This window comes from Triticum urartu, chromosome 2 (genome assembly GCF_003073215.2).
Source record: "Triticum urartu cultivar G1812 chromosome 2, Tu2.1, whole genome shotgun sequence".
Taxonomy (NCBI): Eukaryota; Viridiplantae; Streptophyta; class Magnoliopsida; order Poales; family Poaceae; genus Triticum; species Triticum urartu.
The window spans coordinates 588,016,995-588,038,910 of NC_053023.1; positions in this window are offsets into that span (position 1 = coordinate 588,016,995).

Consider the following 21,916-nt stretch of genomic DNA (forward strand, 5'->3'; position numbering starts at 1 on the left):
CCAAAGGTGGGACGACAACGATGTTGTCAGACGTCATTGGGTTACATACGGCAAGCCGGAGGCCGTCTGCGGCGCGATCCTGGCGCCGGTGGCGCCGGAGCTCCAAAACGAGGCGGCCGTTCCGGGATGCGACCGGACGGGAGTGGTCGAGTAGCCCGTGGCCATCATCTGGTCCCGCGACACCTAAAGGCTCCTGGCCCTCACAGAGAAAGCGAGCGCTAGAGGCCGTCGGGACAAAACACGGCCGTAGCGACGACGCCGTGTCCCTGCCGCGCGTGGTGGGCCAGTCTTTCTCCTGGTGGAAGAGGCCGACGGCAAGGTCGGGGAAGGAGCGGCCGAGGGGTGGCAGGCAGCGAGAAATGAGGGCTGCCCTCGTGGCCACAAGGCGGCCCCAGCGCCGGCACGTGGTGGCGCAGCGGACCACTGCCGCCACGTCCCGCAGCCGGGTGAAGATGTCGGCGAGCGCGTCGTCGGAGAGAGACGCCGTCAGGCCACCGCTGTCGACTTGGCGGTGATGATGACGATTTTTCTTTTTCTTCTTTGAGAAACAATGGCGACGATCTTTCTTGATCGGGCAGTAAGATGCGGAGGCGGCCCCGGAACGACGGAGCTTCCGTTGGCCCATGGTATCGATGGCGTTTCGATGCGTCGATCGATTTTGTATTTGTAGATCAGAAGACGTGAGACCGGCGCGGGATCCGATTTGTTCCTCCGCGTGGCACGCAGAAGCAGTTGGTCACTGATCCGGCGGGCCGGACTTTTGTGGGTCACTCGGTATCGTCGTCATTTAAAAGGGAGGGGAGCGTGGCGCCATGAGCTTGTTTGTTTCCGTATATTAACCGTGCGATATTTCGTGTCCGCCCGCGAGAACGACTTCCAGCCGGCGTGCTGACTTTTTAAACTCTCCCGTCATCTTATCTTTAGTCAGCAAGCAGTTGTTGATCCTGAATTCCGGATGGATAGACCTTCCTCCTACGCTCGCCCTATTCCTCCCGAAAATACGCCTTTCCTCCACATGTTGTTTGAATAATAGTTGAAAATTAGCGATAGAACTAGAAAATGATTTTTTAGCCGATTTCTAGGAAACCCAGTTTTACGACAGTTTTTGTGAATAATAAGTTTATAAAATAATGTGTCCGGTTAGAAACTAGTGATCGTGCACGCGCAATGTAGGTGATGACTAATACTGGAAAAAGAGACTAAATTGGAAGCATAACTTGGTTTTGTCGAATTCACACCTTGTTGGTACATCAGTACAAATGTCGGATGCGGTGGACTCCTATACATGGGCTTGGGACAAGGTTGGATGGTTCACCACACGGTCGGCTTATGCGGCGCGGTTCTGGGGCAGAGTGACCGCGCCGGCCACCTAGTTCACACAAGTCGCATCTCTCATAGCTCGGGTGGTTCCCCAGCCCTAGCCGCCGCCGGGGCCGAACCTACCTACCTTCCCTCACCCCGTTGCCGTCGGAGGATGCCATCGTGATGCGCTCGGGGGCTGATGGCGGTGGCGGGGATCCTCCCCTCTCGCGCGTCTCACGGGTGGTGCGGAGCCCTTGTGCGTGTGGAGGCGCGTCAGATCCGATGCGGCAGCGATGGCTATGGCGACGGCGGTTTGCCTTGCTACGGGCGACGAGGACTGCGACGCGTCAGGCAGCCCGGTCATACGCGGCGGCGAGCGGCGGCTTGCCTGGTTTGAGCGCCGACGACTTATGCTGCAGAGGTGAGTCATCTGGCTTTGGATCGGCGGCGGCGTGGAGGGCCCGGTGGACTGCTCGGGGGCACCTCCGGTCAGATTTGTTCTGGCCGGTGCACCGGTGGTGGTGGTCATCTCCTCCGTCGGAGGTGGTCGGCCAGAGGCTGGGTGGTCGGATCTTGAGATACTTCATCTAGTCCCGGTTGTGAGTCGGGGAGACATAGTTCCCGGTGAAAACCGAGCCGACGGCAGGCGGTGGCGGCGTTCTGTGTCATTACCTTGATGGAGGTATTGTCGAGTAACTACTATCGACCCACACACGCTACTCCGGGGGAAACCCTAGGATTTGGTGTTTCAAATCGGACGATGGTTACACTACGGTGTCGTTTCTCTCGTGGGAGCACTAGTGCAGAACCGGGCAATAGCACCGGTTCGTAAGGCCCTTTAGTGCCGGTTCCACAACCGACACTAAAGTGTGGGCACTAAAGGCCCCCCCTTTTAGTACCGGTTCAGCACGAACCGGTGCTAAAGGGCAACCACGTGGCACGAGCCAGCTCCGGGGGCCGGGAGCCCTTTAGTACCGGTTGGTAACACCAACCGGTACTAAAATGTTTGGGTTTTTTTTGGTTTTATGATTTATTTTTCATTTAATTTTGTGTTTTCCATTTTAATTATTTTTTGTTTGCTGGTATTTTACGATACTACACATTGTACACGTTATGCATATATATATACATAAACACTATTCTGATCACGGGATCAGAATAATATTCTGATCACAACCTGAACTGCCTGAATAACGCGCCTGAACTTCCCTGTGTACTAACCTGACCTTCGGGCTATCTTCGCAACCGTGGCTTCTACCGCGATTTTGTCTGGTCATTCGTGTTGTTTGTGATGCAAGTGTAATGTGGACACGGTTTTTAGAGTCTAAATGATTGTTTTGATTCGGATTCTAGCACTTGGGCGGATTTGCTCTCGGGGTCGTGATGAACTTGTGTCTGTTACAAGTTTAATGCATGTTTTGGATGTTGTCGAAGTTCTGGAACGATGGGGATTAGGATTTAGTACGAGTTTGGAGCACAAATTCTTAGTTATTTCAAACAAATTTGAAATCGCCCGTGATCTTCATCCGCCCGAGATGCAACCTGCGCTTCTGTTGATTTCTCGTTTTTCTTTAAAGTTTGCTGCCTGATTTGCGTACTTTGGTGAAATTCGAGGCTTACTAATCCTTAAATTTTAATCGTGAGGGTCCTTATGGTTTGATTTCTAGCGATTTGATGTTGGCACTCCTGCGGGTTTCTGCACATGAAAAAAGCGGTTTTGAAATTTGCCCTCTGGTCCTTTCAGTTGTCGAAAGGTAGTTGCCAGATCATCTCCAAGGGGGTGCGGACGTGCTGCAATCTTGTGGAGATGATTTTATGCTTCGGACGAATTCGTTTGTTCATTATTTCTAGATCTTCTAATGGTTGTCGTACAAGCTGGACTTCTGCGTTTTCATACCTGAACTTCTTCTTTTCCTTAGTTGTATCCTGTCGGGGCTGGGGCGGCTCGGGATCGGGATCGGGGGGAGGATCAGGTGGATCCTGTTGGGTCTGTCCGAGTTTCTGTGCTGGACTTCTGCGTTGTCATACCTGAACTTCTTCTTTTTTCTTTCGCTGTAAGATAATGCAGCCAGTGCTTTGTAACAGGAACCCTTACTAGAGTTTCTTCTGCAATTTTTTTACAGCTAGTGTGTAAGCGTGGAGCTGGACCTACAGGAACATGCATCCTCTTTTTCCCTTAGTCTATGTTTTGGTATAGTTTTTTGATCATCCACTTATCTTTGGTAAGATCTGGACTTCTCTTTTTTTATTAATGGTTGCACTTCTGGTTTTCCAGATTACGTTCCACATTTGCAAGGTGAAGGCGCATGGTGCTCTATATTTTATTTGTTTGGTTTCCTTCCTTTTTGTACCTTTGTCTCGTGAGCAATTATGGGATTAGGCCAAGAATGCATGCACTTTTTTCCAGATCATGTAAGTGTCGTTTGTAGAAGCTGGACTTCCATGTTCTTTATACGTGAACTTCTGCTTTTTTCCTTCTTTGCAAAGTAATAAAGCAATCCGTGACCCCACTATCTATCTTATGGTTTTTAGGGTTTAGGGTGCGTGCGGTGGGGGTGGAAACAGAATAACCGCATTGCGTCCCATCAAATCGTAGCACGCAGCAATGCGGTAGCGCGAGGCCGAGCAGGGGGGGAGGGGGGGTCTGGACCCCCCTCCCCTCCCCCCTGCGAGGCCGAGACAGGAACGAGCCGGAGCAGGCGACGGCGCGGCGTGCCGCGTCGTCGCATGCGGAGGCGAGTCCGTCACATCCGTGACCCCACTATCTATCTTAGGGTTTTTAGGGTTTAGGGTTATTATGTTTTAGGGTTATATATGAACTTCATCTGTTTTTGTACTTGAACTTCTACTTTTTGTTTCTTAGGGTTTATTTATTCTTATGCCGTTACTTCTTTTATTAGAGTACTTGAACTTCTGTTCTTTATTTTTTTGAACTTCTTTGTGTTGTTTTTTTAAGTGCATATTTATGTATGTATTTTTCTTCCTTTGGTAGTGCATTTGCCGTATATTTTTGGTTTTAAGGATATCAGCATTTTTGTTGTGTGAAGTTATCTCACTATAATAGATGCATTCAAATGGTGCATTCATTCATTTATCTATAATGAGTAGGGGGTAAAACTGTAAATTCAATGGCGCTGCAATTCCCATGAAAGATAGGCATTAAGTGAGCATCTCGCTGGTCACCACCTGTCAGAAATCCCCTGTCCCCCTGTCGCTCGCTCTCTTCCCCCTCTCCGTCGCTCCGCTGCCTTCCTTGCCTCCAACTCCCCCGATTTCTTCGCCCCTTTCCCCTGCGCTCGTGCTGGAGTAACCGGCGCAGGCCCCCGCTTCTATTTCTCCCCCACGCCCCGCTCCCCCTCGCCCTGCCCGCTCTATTCTGCTCTGAAGCGAGGGCGGCAACTGCCTGCGCGGTTGCAAGGTGCGCGTGGCGTCGTGGGGAGTGGAAGAACCGCCGCGGATTTGTGTGTGCGGGGGTTGTTTCCAGAGGTACAAATGCTGCCCCCCCTTAATGCTTGCTTTTAGTTTCGCCAGATCTGTCGAGTCCGCCTCCTGTGTGCTCTCGCGTCCCCGTGCTACCCCCTTCTTCTGATGGTTTGTTGGGAGATTAGGTAGGGTTCTTGTGCGTGTGGTGGGTGGATTCCATTCCCCTGTGGTCAGATTTGTCTATGAGATGCTTGTGTGTGCTATTTCTCCGTTCAGAGTTGATTGGATTTTTCATTTCCCCTTTTGGTGATTTCAACATTCTGATGCATGTGAGAGAGGGTGTGGTGTGATGGTTCACGCTGAATCTGATGTATCTAATTGTATTTTGTATTGTTGATTTTGAAGTCTAGATTGTGTCTGTGACATGCTAGTTAGTTTCTGGATTCTTTTTTTGTTTGTGGTTGCCTATATGTGCTACTGTTCATGTTTTCATACTTGTTGATATTATCTAGTTGTTTCATCCTAGGGTTTCATTTAATTGTTTTTTGTATTTGTTGTATGATTTTCTACCTGCTAACTATATGCATTGTATCCCCTGTTTTTAGTAGGTTGTTCTAGGCTTTGGAGTTTCATTCGTCAAGGTGGTTGTGTTGTCATGGCTTCCAAACCTTCTCCAGGTATCTTAATGTAGTTGGATCTTGTATTTTAAAGCAGTATTCTTATATATGTCTTCACTTAGCTTGAGTATGTGTATGCTTTTTACTTAGTTTTCTTGTTGGACTGCCATTCTTATTAGTGTGAACTTCTAAGAAAGGTTATGTGTATGTTTTTTTACCCTTAGCTTGAGTTAGTAGAGTGTTGCTTACTTTTTAGTTGATGATTTGCAGGTGAAACTATGTCACCAAGTGTTGTTGGACTTCCCAAATGATTCATATTTATTGATATTTAGTTTGGCTGTGGAGTACTATTTGTGGTCATGCTACATATTTTTTATGTGCTATTTGCTTGGGTCACATAGTTGAACTTCTGGTTTTAATTAGTGTTTGTTCATAATGAAATTTGGTTGAACTTCTGTTATGCACATTTTGTGTTTACTACTCTGTTATATATCGTTGAACTTCTGGACATTCATGTTTTATGTAGTAGCCCCTCTGAGTGTAGATTGTTTTTATAGTTAGTGTGTAGATTTTAGTTTGATTGTTGTGTTGACTGCTTTGTTAGGTATTGTTGAACTTCTTGTTATTGGACATTGTTGTCAAAGTAGAAGTCCCTTTGGTGTAGGATTGTGCATTAGAACTCAGCTGCCTTTTTACTTGCATTTTTGGTAGTTGGTGATGAGTTGAATAGTTCTGAAAAAAATGCCTGCGATCAAGATGGAACTTCAGAGGTTAATACTGATGCTCCAATATCTGATGCGGCTAAGTCACCCATTATCCCTTTGACTTTGATTGCTGAGGTTGCTTCGAGCCTTGAGAATGTTTCAAGCCTCGAGGATCTTGCTTCTGCAGCTCTTGCTTCACCTAGTATGTGAAACCCCTTTTCTTTTCATTCTAAAGTTTTCAGCCATGTTTTTTTAGCTTGTTCATGTCGTTTGTTTTTGTTTTTGTTCATGACTTTTTTTATTTTTTGCTGCGATTTTTTGTGTTCTTTGCAGATGTGTCCACAGAGGAGGAAGCTGTGAACACCATCAATGATGTTTTATCTGAGTTGGGTTTATCAGAAAACCCTGCTGCAGCTGAGGAGGGGGCTCCCTCAGTCGAAGGTTGTGATTCCATTCCGGATCCTTTGTGCTCTCTTCAGATGTCAGAGACGCAGTCGCAGTCTGTTGATGGCACTGAACCTGTGACGCAACCCGAGGATGTGCCTTTTCAGCTTCTATTGGAGGAGCAACATAAGAGGAAGAAGCGAGAAGATTTTGACAAGAAGAGGGCGGCCTGCCTTGAGAAAGGTTCTGATGTTCCTGGATCTGTTCATGTGGCTGAGCTCACTGTTGAGGAAGACGTGCCGTGTCGCAGTGATGGCACGGTTGTCCCTGTTAAGAAGAAAATTAAGAAGACTATTTCGAGGAAGCTAGTAGTTGGTGAAGTTACTCCTCGGAGGAGCCCACGTGTTTCAAGGCCTATAGAAGTTGTTGAAGATGAAGGGCTATGCGTTGGTGGTACGCCACGGCGTAGTCCTCGTGTGCTTGCCACTGCCGCACCTACACCTTCTCCGCTTGGTGCTGGTGCATCTGGTAAGGGGAAGAAATGCGGCGTGAAGCGCAAGGTTCCACCTGCAAAGGTCAACAAGGGTGTGAAGAAGCGTTCTCGTGTTAATCCAGAGGACAAGGATGATGCTGATTTCAATGCTGGTGATGTGGATGACGACGATGATGATGCTGCCGCTAATCAGGTATGAATGTCTCATGTTTACTGTTTTTCAAGCATTTGTCGCTATTTCTGTAGTTTTATTGTTTTTAGCACTGCCTTGGCGTACATAGGTGACCTTCTGATCCATCTCAATAGACGAATAAATTAGCCGATGTGCTTTGCTTTTATGGTATTTCTGCTTTTGAGTACATAGTTGGACTTCTGGGTATATACATGAAGAAATAAGCTTAACTTGTTGGTATACATGTTTTTGATTACTGCCTGTGAGTACATAGTTGGACTTCTGCTTTTTAAATTTCCAACATTTTTGAAAGCATGTTAACTTGTGGTCATACATGGTTGTACTGCCTATGTAGACATGGTTGGACTTCTGAGGTGTAGTGCGTATATGTAGGCATTTGTTGAATTTTGGTGAAGGTTGTGTGTCTTATTGTTCTGCCTTTTTTCCTTGTCAATGTATTTTTTTTCAGTATCAGCTTGTGCAGCGGCCTGATAGGAGGAAGAGAGGAGGCAAAGTGCCCGAAGAAGGTGGCCAAGGAGGAGGTGAGGCGAAACGTTTTAACAAGACGGTTCGCTGCTCACTAGGAGAGGTCAAGACGTGTGCGAAAATGCTACAAGATAGGCACAAGACGAGGGTTATCAAGGCTGGTTTTGGTTGTGTGTTTGACTTGAAGGTTGATTCCAACATTTCTCGTCCTTTGATGGGCAACATCTACACGAGGATTGACCCTTCAACCATGATTTTGGACATGGGTGAGGTGAACAAGGTTATACGTATTACAAGTGATGCTATTCACCATCTCTTTGGGTTCCCTCAAGGTAATCGTACCCCCCCTAGGCCCTCGAATGATGGTTTCGATGATGCTGTTATGAGGTTGAAGGGCAAGCTTGGGTATGCTAGGAGTGATGACATCAAGACAAAGGATTTGCGGAATATCCTTGCTGAACTTGTGAAGGATGAGACGAAGGATGATCTTGCTCTTCAGGTGTTTTACCTTATTGTTTTCATGAAGGTGGTTATCCCTGGAACGTCTACACGAGTGTCCAGGGAGGCAGCAATGGCCGAGAACCTTGTGTTTGAGGATATGGCAGACATGGACTACTGCCAGTTGGTTGTTGAAGATATTCGGAGTGCTGTTGTTAGGTATCAGCAAGGTACTAGCAGAGGAAAAGCTGTCACAGGCTGTGCCATCGCGCCGCTTCTTATGTATCTAGACTGCCTTATCATTGGCAAGACGCCTAATATTGACTTGAGGACCCCTCGCATCAATTTCATGGATCAGGCCAAGCTTCTTGAGCTTGCTGCGGCTGACTTGGTCATGAAAGGTGATGATGACCCAGCCAACTGGGTGTTTGGGAGACTGCCTGTGAGTGTTTGTATGCATTATTCTTTCCTGTGTAGTTTACCTTGAACTTCTGGTATTGTCTTGTATATTTTTTGTTCCCATGTTCCTTCATTTGTTTTCTGACGCGTTGACTTTTGTTTTTGTATGCAGTGGAAGACACAGGCTGAGGTTGTGTTCTTAGGGTTATCGAACGTCCTGTTCTAACTATGCCTCGTTCTACCGGCCTAGGGAGTGGAAGTTCACCAAGATTTGAATTCTCCCGGGATGTTAATACCGGTGCCCCCCTGTAGATCCAGGAGGTTCTTCTGCCCGTGTGAGTGCTGCAGGTGGCGTTTCTTGCGAGGATTTGTTTGAAGCTGCCAATGTTTCTCTGGTTAGGATTGACAGTCTTCTTGAAACTGTTTGTGGGGAGTTGGCTCGTGTTCCTTCGACTGCTGAACGTCTTAGTCGTGTTGATGGGATTCTTCCTCCCGGGCACGGGTTTGATGCTGAGTCTTCGAAGGAGGTCTTATGTATTGAAGCTAAATTTCTTGAAGAGCTTCGTCAGACCACTTCCCACCTCCGGAGTAGTGTTGTGCTGTTCAAGGAAATGCAGGATGCTCGTTGCAAGCCTTTTGAAGATGAGGCAAGTGTTGTTGTGAGACAGATTCAGAGGCAGGATTCTGTTCGTTTGGGTCGTGAAGGAGGTCATGTGGAGCATACCAAAGAGGTTTGCACTAATGTTCAATGTTAAATGTTAGCTTTCAGTTATTACTGTTTGTGGTCATAGGTGAGCGTTGTTGATTTGATGTGTCGTAAACTGTCTCTTTTTAGCACTAGTGTTCCTAGGTGACCTTATCTGTTTATTGAACCTGAACTTAAGCTGCTACAACACCTGAACTTCCATGACTTCGATGACTGATCCTTTTTTGTTCCCTCTTGTATCTTAGAGTAGTTTGATATCTGACCTGCTATTTTTACTGTATCAGGACTTCCATTATGTGTTAGTTGTGATAGCTAACCTTCTGTGATTGTGCAATCTGAACTTCTGCTGATTAGGTATTTGTTTTCTAAATGATTTTTTTAGGCTGTTGATGATGATGCTAGGGTTGAGGAGGATGTTTTACCTGCGCATGAAGCTGCTCCTGTGCATGAGGCTGCCCCTGTGCATGAACCTGCTCCGGCTAGTGGCGTAATAGTTGATGAGGTTCATGGCAGTGAAAATGAGGTACCATTTTTCTTGTCCATTTGTCTTGTTGCCGCTGAGACGGACTTGCTGCTCCTGTGGATGAGGTTCAGTCAGCCCTTTGTAATGACTTTTATGTTTCTTTTTGCAGCAGCAGAATGATGATGTTAGTGTTCCTCCAAGAATGTTGCAGACATGTCCGTCTCAGGCACCGGCTGCTCCGATGGGGTGGTCCTGACTGAACCTCAGTCGTCCATTGTCGCCGAGGTTTCAAATGCTGATCAGGGCAAGACAACTGGAGACATCATTTTGGGGAAAGATGCTGTTGAGTCTGCTGTTGAAACTGGTGGTAGTGCTGCTGCAAGCCCGAAGAAGTCTCTTGCAGCAGAGCCATCAGTTGATGTTAATGCTGTACAGGCACAACCAAAAGTTTTTCTTGTTTCAGATTCTCCAGCTGCTCCAGCTGCTGCTGGTGTCCTTGCTGATGACGCTGCAACGTCTTCTGGAGACGACAATGAAGATATGGAAAGCGATAGCTATGGAGAGGAGGTTGATCATTCCAGTGCTGCCACTGGTCTAGGCAAGGATCCATGAAGAGAGGAGCATGCTTCTCTCTTCTTTCCCCATTCCCTTCCCTCTTTGTTGTTTGGTTTAGTCCATGATATCCCATGTGAACTGCCTGTGTTGTCTAAGTTGAACTTCTGGTTTTGTTGTTTTGTCGTGTGGGTTGTAAAGAATGTTAAGTGGACCTGTTTTCTATGTGGGTGGAGGTTCGTAATGCATGGGTTGTGATGTCTATGATGCTGTGTTTTATCCTTTCTGATGTAGCAGCTGAGATGTGCTTATGTTTTGAATGTTTGTGCTCGAATGTTGGTCTTAATTGAAACTGTCGTGAATCTATGTGCTTTGAGTGTTGCTGTTACTTGATATTTTTCTTTTTGGTGAGCAGATAGTGACCTTGATGTCGTGCGAAAGAAGGTTGATGACTTTTATTATAGTGTAACTAGGCTTAGGAACGACCGTTCCAAGAGGTGAGTGCAGCTGCTCAACATTTACATCATCCATGTACCCCCTGTGAGCTGCCCGTTGTTTCATACCTGAACTTCTCAACTATATGTACTTGAACTTCTTGTTTTTTTGCTTCTCTGGCGCTGAACTTCTGGCCTCTTTTGCACTGTACTGCCTGTTGTGATATAGCTGAACTTCTTTGCTAACATGTGTTATGAACTTCCTGAGTTCCTGCTGCTGAACTTGTTTTTATTTCTATTTTGCTTGTTTTAGAGAAATGATTATGTTCCAAAACAAGGAGTGTGAAGCTACTGTTCAAGAAGTCGCAACATCTTTTGGTCCTCGCGGAATGCTTACATCTAATGTGGCTGAGTGTGCACTCTATTGTCTACGTGCGAAGTACCAGGGATCGGATAAACTCATCCTGCCGCATTGGGTTTGTGTAAGTCAACCATCCCTGGTAGCAAATATGTCTTTGTGTCCTTACCATTTTAGTTAAAACTTGTTCGTCTCATTTTTGCATTTTTTCATATGTTGGTGTTGTCTGCATTATTTCAGGACAAGATTTTTAGAGGTCAATTTGATTCCCGTGTGAGGAAGTACTTCATGGCGAGTGGTCCAGATAGCATGGATGCACATGATTCGGTATGCAATATCTTGTTCTTTGCCTTTGTATTAGTTTTGCAGTGCGATCCACTATGTTAATATTTTATTTATTTTTCTTTTGTACCGTTCTGATATTAATTATCGTTTTTTAATGATTCGTGTGTCTATGATGCTTCAGGTTGTTTTCCCTACTTTTGACCCGCCTGAGGTTCCTGCTTCCATGGGTGGTGTCGGTCATTGGGTGTCGGTATTCCTTGACCTAAAGAATTCAAGGTTCCAGCTTCTCGATTCCTACTATGGACCAAAAGATGAATGTGCGGTACGCCTGTTTCGACGGATGACCGACAACATCAAGAGGCTTTGGAAGGATGCAAGCAACGACAGGGAGACACCCTTCGTCCTATTAGCATCGACAATTTCGCTCTGGATTGGATTGATGTCCCCCAGCAGCAAAACAAGTATGAGTTCGGCTTTTTCTCTTTATCACATCTGTTTAACTGTAGTTGTACTTAAGCTGCGACGTGTTTAATTCGTTTGGCTTTCTTTTTCTGTCCTAACACTATTTCTTTTACTTCGTTTGATGGCAGTATCGACTGCGGATTCTTCATGCTTATGAATGTTAATTCGTATCATGACGGGTTCTTGCAAATTATTCCCATGAGAATATCGGGGATATCAGGAAGACGTGGCTGTACTCAATCGCTTCTTCTGACCTGTTTGAGACAGACTTCCAAGCTCTGTTTGGCTACTACACATGTAAGTATTTTGGAACTTGTACTGCTTACCTGCACTGCATCTTTTATTCTACCTGAACTTCATGTTTTTTCTCTGAGCTTTGACTTCTGCTTGAGGTCTGGCTGGGCCGCTGGTTTCGGAAGGAGGGGAGCATTTTCTTTATACATGAACTTCATTTCTATCTTTTTTAATTTTGCTTGTGTGTTTTGTTTTGCTTAAATGCACATGAGCATTTTCTTTTATAATTGATCTTCAGAGATGATGCCTCTCTATGGTTTTGTTAGCTGTAGTTGAATGATTTACAGTTCATCGTTTTATCTTGAACTGTTCCTCTGGTTGTGCCTGAACTTCATTTAGTTTTTTACTGCAACTAATTTTTTTAGGCCAGCTTGAGCAGTAACCATGTCAAGTTTATTAGTTGGACTGCACATTGTGATGTTCCTGAACTTCAGTTGTATTTAATTGTGATTTTTTCTCTTCCTTTTTTCTTTGACAGTGGAACCGTTGGAGCTGACCGATTACCACTACTCATTCCTCGGGTCACAGGAATACCAGCCTAGGGAGGAACCGGTGAGTACAACTCCGATAGAAGATGATAGACCTCGGACCCTTATTCCTTCCAAGTTGGGGAAGCAGGCTGGTGGTATTCGTGGTACTCCAAAAACCCCTTGCTACAGGAAGGCTGATGCAGTCGAAGCAGCCGAAGCAGAAGCGATTTCGTCTGATGATGATTTTGAGAAGATTGCTTACCCGAAGAATGCTAAATCTGCTGCTGGTACTGTTGCTGGTAGAGGTGGGCAGAATGTTGTGATCACCAGGAGGAAACTGGCAGTTGAGTCTGGGAACATAACTTCCTCCAAGAGAGCAGCAAGATTGCCTTTGAAGTGGCGTTCTCCTGTCGCTCCCCTGAAAAAATACAGTTACCCTCATCTATCCGAGGCCCGGAAGTTGAAACTGTATGTGTTGAGTAAAGACGGTGTGGAGAAGTATTCTGAGTGAGTTACCCTCATCTGTCGTTCCCTTGTCTTGTAGTTGTAGTGTCTGAACTTCTGTAGTTGTATTGTCTGAACGGCCTTTGTTGTAGTATCTGAACTTCTGTTTTATGTCTCCTCTTGCCTTTTGAGTTATATTTGTCTGAACTTCTGTTTGTTGTTGTATCTGAACTTCTAATATTTTTTACCATCCTTTTGTATTCTGCAGGACAAGCTACTGTATGTTTACCATCCCTGGGAATGTGATTGACCTCACAGGACGTGTCCTTTATACGCTTTTCGGTGAAGGGCAGCAGATGGAAGGAGACATAATGGATTATCTCATAAATTTGTGGAAGGATAAGCCGGAGACCGCTGAGATATTCTCTAGTGCTGACAGGGTTGTACTTAGTCCCTACTTCATACAGGTTTTAGTTCTTTGCACCTCTATCTCCTTCTTTTTGCCTTAGTTTTGTTGTAGTAGCATTTGGGAGGTGTTTTAATTGTGTTTTTGTGAATGCACAGTACTGCCTGGAGTATGATTTCTTCGGTGCAACAGTTCCAAAGTTTGATGCAAAAAAATCTGCTGGTCTCCTCCCAATGTTTGTTCGCAAGGAAGAAGACCTTCTTAACGCAAAGCTGGTTAGGTTTTCATAACCCTTACTTTTTTTTAATTTCATGTGCATCCTTTTGCTGAGTTTGTCAAGAAGTTTTTGTTCATGCCTGTTCTTCAGAACATATGCTTTTATAGTTTGTGTTCACCGGTCCTTTCATTCTTGGCAGGTTTTCTTGATTCTATTCAAGCCAATTGGCACAATGGCACACTACAGTGTGTACGTGGTGAATAGATATCGTGGGAGCATTGACATCCTTGATTCACTTTCTTATGATAATATGGAAACGTCGCGATCGTGTTTCCACGGGGACTGCCAAAATATCATGAGTGTTTCTTAGCCTGATCCTCCTTTCACATTCTCTTGTTTGACACGAAGTTTATTATGCCTTGTGTTGACAAAATATGTTGCTATCTCTGTTTTGGTAATACTGCTTGAACTGACTGTCATTTAGAAGTTGAATTTCTGCTATTTTGTTTTAGGTGGATCTTTTGCAAGTGTCGCTTTTTTATGTACCTAAACTTAACTATTTTGGTTAACATGTTTTTGACTTCGTCTAATTTTGTTATTTCCGGCAGATGAAGAGATTTGTAGGGTTGCTCGAGGAGGTGTACGGCAAGGCAGCATACAAGGCGAGCAAGCAGCCTAACTGGGTGACTATTGCAAAGAGGCCGACTTACATCGACGTTCCGAAGCAGAAGAGTAATGATTGTGGTTTCTTTGCCGTGAAGTTCAGCTCTTCGTATGATGGCGATGAGGTTGTTGAAGATTTTGGTGATGTGGAAGTATGTTCTGTCTTTGTTCTCGTCTCATCATCCTTTGATTATTCTTTGTGTGTTTTTGCTGGGACGCTCCTGCTTTGGTTTTAGATATCCGTTACTAAACCATCGTTTTCAACTTTCTTTGTTTGCAGGCTGTTGCAGATGACTGGAAGGCTGAGTTCATGCACACTCTGATTTTTAGTGAGAAGAATGAAGTCGTGCGTTCGGAGCTCCCTAAAGAGATCCAGTCCTTTGGCCCGTGAATTCGAAGCATTAGTTTCATAGTAGATTTGATTTCGTACAGATTTTTAGGTTTGATAATGATTGGAACAATTCCGTAAAGATTTGGTTGTAAGAATGTTTTTAGTGATTTGTGTATCTATAGGTGCAGCACTATTACTTATGATGTTTGTGGACAAATGCATTTGGTGTGAATAATGATTTGGCTTTGTGAATTTCAATGCACTGCGTCATTTTTCAGTATCAATGTGTTGAATGTTTTTGCCCCGATAGATGTACCTGAACTTCTGCCATGGTTTTTGTTTGAACTGCTTGATTTTTTTGTGTTGTTTATTTTCGGGCTCCCAACATATGATCGTAGACTTGAACTTCTGCTTTGAGATGTGGCTGGGCTGCTGGTTTCAGATGGAGAGGATATTTTGTGTTGTGTAATGTATTGGTAATGTTCAACCCAACCAAAATGTATGCTTTTGCGTAGAATCTATATTTGTTTTTTTTGTGTTTTTTCAAGTGCGAACGTATTTCATATGTAAATCCGTGCAGAAATATTGTTGACGTTTCTTTATCTTTTGTCGGCATTGTACATGAACTTCTGCACGTATCCAAGCAGAAATTCACATTTGAACGCGTTGTCTTAGGCTTGCTAACCTTAGTTTATGCTATGCGGTGAAACTTTATTTTAACATCGATTTTGTATACCAGAACTTCTTCTATAAATTGACCTGAACTTCAATACTATATAATTATTTGCTGGTTGCACTTTTATGGAATACAACATGAGCACCTCCTGCCGTAATATACCAGTAGTTCTGCAGTAAGCTTACTTGAACTTCACAGTATATGTATTTTCATGTTTGTTCTTGCTTGGACTTTCATGCAAACCAGCACATCACTTCATCCCATAACATACCAGGACTTCTGCAGTAATATTACTTGAACTTCACAGTGTATGTTTTTCATTTTATTACTGCTTGCTCTTTCATGCAGTACATCATCAGCACAACACTTCATCTCATAACATACCAGGACTTCTGCAGTAGTACTACGTGAACTTCACATTGTATGTTACCAGGACTTCTTCAAAAGTTCAACAGTAAAAGGGGATGACATAATATTTCTGGACATTGACATGACATAAGTTTGCGTTGTGTTAATTGACCTATTCTAACTGTTCATCAGCCTTGCGCTCCTCCTAGGCTTTGGTTGTATAGGTTTTTGCTTGACATGTACCTCTTCCTCTTCATCTTCCTCTTCATCATCCTCTTCCTCTTCCTCTTCATTGTTCTCTTCCTCTTCTTCAACGGTGTCTTCGTCTTCCTCTTCCTCTTCTTCGACGGTGTCTTCGTCTTCGTCTTCCTCTTCCACCTCTTTCTTGTTGCTGGCTCTGGGTTTTGCTTTCTGTTTCTTCTCTGACTTTTTGCTTGTCTTTTCAGCATCTGCTCTCTTTGGGCATGTTCTTGCATTATGTGGTGCATACTCCTTGCATATGCTACAAAGTCTGGTGCTTGCTCTCTGTGGGTGTGGTCCATTCTTTTGTTCCATAACTTTGGTTTGCTTGACCTCCTCGGCATTGTTTCTTTCCAAGAGTGTTGGACAGGTCAGCTTGTTGTGTCCCGCAACCTGCTTGCACACACTACATTTCCTGTGTCCAAGTGGCACTCCATTCTCATCGAGCACCACGACTCTTCCTGGAGGCGGTGCCTTTATTTGCGCTCTCTTGTCACTTTTCTTTGCTGCTGTAATTTTCTTCCTACCCTTTGTTTCAGAATACAGCAGCAGTTTCATCGTCTCTTGCTGTCGCTGCTCCATTGATTGGCCATCACCCTGCTTGCATTGGTTGGCTTCAGCGGCGGCGTTGAGCATTTCAGCTACATAATAGTGAAGGTCATCTTCAATTTCAGCGTCCTCCTCAGCCATCATTTTGTCAGCATCCACTCGATTTGCTGAATGTATTGCATCAAGCTCTTCCACGAGCCTCTTGAGAACATAGTAGGCTCTGTCATACTGCTGGTCACATCTCATCGCTTTCTTGTTAACCATCAAATTCAGCTGCAGCAAGATGTCTTGCTTCGATAGCCTTGAGCTGCCATCCGATGCGGTTGTGTTGTAGTCTCTTGTATCAAAGGCTGGCTGTGATTTTGTAGTCTTTGTGTACCGTTTGAGGATATACTTGTTTGGAAATTTGTCAGGCTTGAGGTAGTCCAGTATGTTCATGATGTGAAGGCAAAACAGGCCTGCATTTTGTGATGAATGCAGAATACATAGTTTGTGAGCCAGCAATGAGTTTCATAAATTTTGATATGATACTACTAGTCTAGCTATTTTAATGAGTTTGTTTTCCCGCTCACCTGTGTGTGTCCAGAGCTTGCATTCACACTCGTATATTTCATTGTCTGGGTCAGCTACAACCTGGAATTCATGCTTTGACCATGAAAATCTTTCTTCATCATCATGGCCAGGCTTGTTGTGGTAGTACACAAGGTACTTAGTGGGCTCTGCTGTACGCTTTGTGCGAAATAGCGTGGCCTTTCTCATCCTATTCCTCAACTCATTGTACACGGCTCTCGTGTACTTGATAGACATGTCTTCCTCGTAGCCGTAAGTTGTCTTTGTCATAGGATTGGTCTGCACATGTCAAAAAGTAAGATATTAGTCGAAGCAGAATCATAGGTTTTTAAAATTGAAAGTGCACATGTTGAAGGTAAACAGAACATGATGGTGGTGTTTTTGTACTTGTCATCATACCATGCTGGTCATTGTTTGCTCGTTCTCCTTCTGCATCCGAGTTTGTATGCAAGCATTGACCCGCCTAGCAAACTTGTGTAGGTTCTGGGTCCCCTTGACAAACCCTTTCTTTAGCACGTGGTTCATGCTCTCGCTTCGTTGTGTGGAAGTCATTCTAGCACAGAAAATGTTCTTGTAATATGCCGAGATCCACATCTTCCTATCACTCCAGAGCTACATCATCATCTGGTCGTTCTCCAGGTGGTACTTGTGCACGAGTTCAGCCCAGGCATCTTCAAACTCCGTTGGCATCAGCGGCCAGTTCAATATAGCTGTGAACTCCTCTTTGAGTGTATCATACTTTTTGTACAGCAACGCGAGGTATTCCCTGTACTTCTTCAATATGTGCCAACGGCATAGCTTGTGGATGGTGTTTGGAAATGATTGCGGTATAGCTTTCGCCATCGATGGGCACTGGTCTGATCGAATTAAAAAAATTGAAACTTGATTCTTTTTTGTACTGATGGTGAACTTGTGTTGCACAAGTAATTGAACTTCACATCTAGTAGTATGGCTATCTAAGAATGTCACATGTATTTTTTTTCTTACAGCAGTGTTGCTGAACTTCTGTGGTACCAGTGCTTGAACTTCACAGTTAGTAGTAGGACAAACTGGTAGTGTCACACTCAAAATTTTTCTTACAGCAGTGTTGTTGAACTTCTGTGGTAGCAGTGATTGAACGTCACATAAATAACTATGTTTTCCTGAACATGCTACATATTTTTATCTAACAGATTCATGTACTTGAACTTCTATGATTCATGTACTTGAACTTCACATTCATAACTAATTTTTTTCTAAACATGTGACAGATAATTTTGCTTTCTTGTATTTGCTAGTTGGACTTCTGCGCTAACAGTGGTTGAACTTCATTCTTTACATATTTTTCAAAAAAAACAAATGTACCCAACCAACAGAGACCCATACATAGACTGAAAAGATGATGAAACTTGAGGAGTTTTTTTTTGAACTCACCTGTGAGAATGCAAGTTGGGTGCTTGTTGTTCATGCACCGTAGAAATGTATCGAACAGCCACTTGAATGACTTTGCATCTTCGTCTCTTATCAGGGCAACGGCAAATATCGTTGACTGCAAGTGATGGTTTGTTCCAACAAACACTCCCAGGGGCATATGAAATCTGTTGGTCTTGTAAGTCGTGTCGAATGTTACGCAATCACCGAAGTCTTGGTAGGCTCCTTGGCAGCTTGCATTGGACCAGAAAATGTTTTTAATTGACTTGTCCTTGTCCACTTGGATGTCATAGAAGAACTCATCATTTATTGCCTTCATGTCTTTGAAGAATGAAACAAGTTTTAATACATCATCCAGATCTTCTTTCCTTGCATTCATGGCTTTCCTGCAAATCACACGCCAACATGCATTTTTTATTTTTGCTATCAAATTGGTTGTGAGCTAGGATGCTTTTTTACATTGCAGCATGTGGGTGTTTGAATACTTACTGGTTTAGCAGGTCTCGTCTGGTCATGCTTAGGAAGTAGCTTCCATCTTCATTTTCAGATAGCATGGACATGATTGTTGTGTGCTTGACATCATGGTACTGCAGGAGCTTTACATACTCCAGAATAGTGGGGTCATAATTCTTGTGTGAGTGCAAGAATACCAGCATGTCATCAGTTTGCATGAGCTGGTGATTATGATTGTACTCAATGTCCACTGCCACGCATGTGCCATCCTCATGCACCTTCACCCTCATTCTTGCATTGCAGCCCGTCCTCTGCAATGTTTTGTTTCGCTTCCTGTTGGCCTCTGAAACAGAAGATGTGTGTATCCCTTGGAAGGCGCAAACAAAATACTTGTGGTTGTCATTTCCACCCGTCTTCCTGATTCCAAAACCAGCGTGCCTGGCGTATCTGTTATAAAATTCCCTTGCTTTCTCTACATCTTTGAATCGCATCTTTAGTCTTGGTATTAGATAATCTGGTAGATCCGGCATCTGCAGAAAAAGAAAAAAAATTAATCCAAACAGCACGTTAAAATGCAGTTTATGAACTTGTTATTCTGGAGGGAGCAGAAAATGTGCAGATAATACAAGATGCGTATATAAATATTTTTTGTTTCACTTACGTGCGTGTATGATCGCAACTCCGCCGGTGTCGGCTGCTGTCCCTCTGGGATGGGGCATGGCGGAGTAATCATAGCAGGATGCAGCAGTGGATCACGAGGAGGAAGGAGGGCTGAAGATGGCCTCTCTCTTGTTTGCGTCCTTTTTGCTTGAGGTGGTTGTGGAGGTATTGCGATCCTAGTCTTGGTTTGCTCTTTTGTTTTGTGAAGCAATCCATCTACCTTATGCCCCATAGAATTCTGACCTGTAGGAGCAGCAGGAGGATCAAACGGTGGTAGTGTGCATATCACTCTCCTCCGCGTGTGTGTTGCTGTTGGATTTGTCCTGGGATCCGGTTTAGTTGCTTCGCTTTGGCATTGATGAGGCACACCAGGATAACCTCCAGAGTTACACACAGGACTTGAGCTAACCCCCTCCTCCATCGGCGTGCTTGGGAGTCTGCTGGTGGATACAAAGAATCCGCGGGGGATTTCCGGCGTCACCCAATTAGGTGGAGGCGCAAACCTGTGCGGATAGGGCTGTGACCCAGCATCTTGGAAGTATCCGTGTGTTTCGGGTGTCATCCATTTTTGGTCTGGAGCAGGTTGGTAATGCTGTTGGTGCGTTTGAGGCGTGACCTATTGAGTGGGTGGTGCAACGCGTACAGGCTTTGGATTGTGCACTTGCTGCTAGGAACTTCTAAGCTTCTTCATGCGTCTATCGTCTTCCTGTCATAAAAGAAAAAAATGTGTATTAGCACACAAGTTATATCTGCATATACATTTGTAACTGAACTTAGCATTATTCACAGCCTGAACTTCTCATATAAAAGTGGTGAGAGCCATCACACTATGCACTGAGCTGAGCATCTGCCAATGCCTTGGTACCTGAACTGAGCACCCTTCACATAATGAACTTCACATCCTGTTTTTTAATTCTACAATATTTGATTACTTATATGTACCTGGACTGAGCACTCTCCACAACCTGAACTTCTTGTTTTGTAAAGGGGAAATACTGTCTACAATTAAAAAACCTGAACCTTCATGAGTTTTTGAATGGTTGGACTGCTAGTGCATACCAACCTGACCTTCATGTCATATCACATGCATGTTCTATTTTCCTTTTATTTTTTTGCACAGAGCCAGACACATACCAACCTGAACTCTAGCACACTTACTAGTTGAACTTCACATGTGAATGTGAATTCAGGCAGATTTTATAGTGTTTGTAGCCTGGACTGAGGCTCACATACTACCTGAACTTCACATGGCTGTAAGCAGGCAGATTTTTACAATGATGTTTTTTTGTAGCCTGGACTGAGGCTCACACACCACCTGAACTTCACATGGTTGTAGGCAAATAACAAACCGAAGGAAGGAAGAAGTTCAACCATACCCTGGCTAGAAGTCCAGCCAATCTTTTTCCAGCAGCTGATAGGCCACCTTGAGAAAAATTCGTCGTGAAGGTAGTAGAGGAATTCCATGGCAATCCATGTCTTGCAGGGGGCGCGAAGTTCATCTGCACACAACGCAAGAAGGTCAGAGAAGGCAAGATTGAAGAAGAAGGCAAAATTGGGAGGAAGTTCATGTACTTCTGCCGCTGAATTTGAGGGCGCAGCCGATTCCGCCTCCGCGGAGGAGTTGCTCCGTTGGTCGCGCCGCTCGCCGTTGCTTGCGTCGGGGCCGTCATCTGGTCTGCCAAGGCTTCGGGCGGTGACGATGGGACGAGGATGCGGCTTCCTGAAGTTCATGGCGGCTTCGCCGCGTCCAGGCGACGCGGGCTCCCTCGCGCCGGCGTCTGCCGTCGCTCGCTCGCCCGCGCCGGTGGCCGGCCAGGAGCTGGGGAAGGAGGGGAGGCGGCGGATCCGGCCGGCCAGGAGCTGTAGACGGGGAGGAGGCGGCGGATCCGACGAAGATCGGCGACGAGGAGGGGAGGAGCGGCGAGGAGGGGGGCTGGGGCGGCTCGGGATCGAGGGGATCAGGTGGATCCTGTCGAGGCGTCTCGGATCGGGTGGATCCTGTCGGGGCGACTCGGGTCGGGCCGGGCAGTTCAGGGAAGTTCGGGAGGGTCCTATATAGGGCTGCTGTGATCCAAATAGTTATTCTAATCCCATGATCATAATAGTGCCACTATATATATATATATACCAGTGATCACCTCCCGAGTGATCACGGCCTGATAGTATAGCATGGCAGACGAACAAGAATGTAGGGCCACTGATGATAAACTAGCATCCTATACTAAACATTTAGGATTGCGGGTAAGGTATCAATAACTGTAGCAACAATGACAGGCTATGCATCAGGCTAGGATTAACGGAAAGCAGTAACATGATACACTACTCTAATGCAAGTAGTAGAGAGAAGAATAGGCGATATCTGGTGATCAAGGGGGGGGGGCTTGCCTGGTTGCTCTGGCAAGAGAGAGGGGTCGTCAACAGCGTAGTCAATCGGGGCACCAACAGCGGCGTCAGTCTCGTTGTCTATCAGAGAGAAGAGGGAGAAGAAACAATGAATATAATGCAAT